Genomic DNA, 2887 nt, shown 5'->3' with positions numbered 1-2887 from the left:
TGACAAAAGTCACCTTGACTGGTGCATTTTTCTTCTCACGGTAACGGCAGACTCACCAAATGCGATGCCTGACTGCGGATCTTGCGTGCCGGCAGGGAGTTCAACAATAACTTGTGCGCATTCATAATTTTGGACCGTTCAGTCTTCAAAATATGACAAAAGTCACCTTGACTGGTGCATTTTTCTTCTCACGGTAACGGCAGACTCACCAAATGCGATGCCTGACTACGGATCTTGCGTGCCGGCAGGGAGTTCACCAATAACTTGTGCGCATTCATAATTTTGGACCGTTCAGTCTTCAAAATATGACAAAAGTCACCTTGACTGGTGCATTTTTCTTCTCACGGTAACGGCAGACTCACCAAATGCGATGCCTGACTGCGGATCTTGCGTGCGGGCAGGGAGTTCACCAATAACTTGTGCGCATTCATAATTTTGGATCGTTCAGTCTTCAAAATATGACAAAAGTCACCTTGACTGGTGCATTTTTCTTCTCACGGTAACGGCAGACTCACCAAATGCGATGCCTGCCTGCGGATCTTGCGTGCGGGCAGGGAGTTCACCAATAACTTGTGCGCATTCATAATTTTGGACCGTTCAGTCTTCAAAATATGACAAAAGTCACCTTGACTGGTGCATTTTTCTTCTCACGGTAACGGCAGACTCACCAAATGCGATGCCTGCCTGCGGATCTTGCGTGCGGGCAGGGAGTTCACCAATAACTTGTGCGCATTCATAATTTTGGACCGTTCAGTCTTCAAAATATGACAAAAGTCACCTTGACTGGTGCATTTTTCTTCTCACGGTAACGGCAGACTCACCAAATGCGATGCCTGACTGCGGATCTTGCGTGCCGGCAGGGAGTTCAACAATAACTTGTGCGCATTCATAATTTTGGACCATTCAGTCTTCAAAATATGACAAAAGTCACCTTGACTGGTGCATTTTTCTTCTCACGGTAACGGCAGACTCACCAAATGCGATGCCTGACTGCGGATCTTGCGTGCCGGCAGGGAGTTCAACAATAACTTGTGCGCATTCATAATTTTGGACCGTTCAGTCTTCAAAATATGACAAAAGTCACCTTGACTGGTGCATTTTTCTTCTCACGGTAACGGCAGACTCACCAAATGCGATGCCTGACTGCGGATCTTGCGTGCCGGCAGGGAGTTCAACAATAACTTGTGCGCATTCATAATTTTGGACCGTTCAGTCTTCAAAATATGACAAAAGTCACCTTGACTGGTGCATTTTTCTTCTCACGGTAACGGCAGACTCACCAAATGCGATGCCTGACTGCGGATCTTGCGTGCGGGCAGGGAGTTCAACAAGAACTTGTGCGCATTCATAATTTTGGACCGTTCAGTCTTCAAAATATAACAAAAGTCACCTTGACTGGTGCATTTTTCTTCTCACGGTAACGGCAGACTCACCAAATGCGATGCCTGCCTGCGGATCTTGCGTGCGGGCAGGGAGTTCAACAAGAACTTGTGCGCATTCATAATTTTGGACCGTTCAGTCTTCAAAATATGACAAAAGTCACCTTGACTGGTGCATTTTTCTTCTCACGGTAACGGCAGACTCACCAAATGCGATGCCTGACTGCGGATCTTGCGTGCCGGCAGGGAGTTCAACAATAACTTGTGCGCATTCATAATTTTGGACCGTTCAGTCTTCAAAATATGACAAAAGTCACCTTGACTGGTGCATTTTTCTTCTCACGGTAACGGCAGACTCACCAAATGCGATGCCTGACTGCGGATCTTGCGTGCCGGCAGGGAGTTTAACAATAACTTGTGCGCATTCATAATTTTGGACCGTTCAGTCTTCAAAATATGACAAAAGTCACCTTGACTGGTGCATTTTTCTTCTCACGGTAACGGCAGACTCACCAAATGCGATGCCTGACTGCGGATCTTGCGTGCCGGCAGGGAGTTCACCAATAACTTGTGCGCATTCATAATTTTGAACCGTTCAGTCTTCAAAATATGACAAAAGTCACCTTGACTGGTGCATTTTTCTTCTCACGGTAACGGCAGACTCACCAAATGCGATGCCTGACTACGGATCTTGCGTGCCGGCAGGGAGTTCAACAATAACTTGTGCGCATTCATAATTTTGGACCGTTCAGTCTTCAAAATATAACAAAAGTCACATTGACTGGTGCATTTTTCTTCTCACAGTAATGACAGAGTCACCAAATGTGATGCCTGACTCTGATGTGTGACTGTGAATCTTATTGTTTTGAAAAGGTTAAAAAAAATAATAATAATTAAAAAAGGCTCAATAAGCCCGTTATGGTTTCCAAAAATACTATGAATGCAGTCAGTGTTTTCCCTGCTGTGTTACAGCCTGTGTGCAGTCCAGACACTGGCCACCAGTTGATGCCTGAAACGTCTAAAACTCTACTGCTCTGATGTCCTGCCACAGACGTGGTGATCAGGGTCAAATTATCAGCATGACTGTAAGATGTCTTCAGAGAGGCAGCCAGAGTCTGACAGAGAGCTGCTCTGTGCTGCTGACATGTTCTACATGTAATTGAAAGCTTTACTGTACACACGGGTTCAAGTTAAAGCACCATGATTTAATTGTCTGCAGTACAGACAATCACAAATCATACAGTTTTTACAATGTCTGTGACATGTCACAATTCACTATCTTTTTATACTGAAAATCCTTGGGTGAGAATATTTCACCTTCAGTAATCAGGATATGTCAAGTCAATGTGTTATCTAGACACTGACCACTAGGTGGCACATGACACCACAAAAAAACTCTCTGCTGCTCTGATTTCTTGCAGCAGACGTGGGGGGTTGGGATTTTGCAGTGACATTGTGACCTTTTGTCTGGCATGACACATTTCACAATCTGTTTATACAACTGTACA

This window comes from Myripristis murdjan, unplaced genomic scaffold (genome assembly GCF_902150065.1).
Source record: "Myripristis murdjan unplaced genomic scaffold, fMyrMur1.1, whole genome shotgun sequence".
Classification (NCBI taxonomy): domain Eukaryota; kingdom Metazoa; phylum Chordata; class Actinopteri; order Holocentriformes; family Holocentridae; genus Myripristis; species Myripristis murdjan.
Note: the sequence above shows the minus strand (reverse complement) of the source record.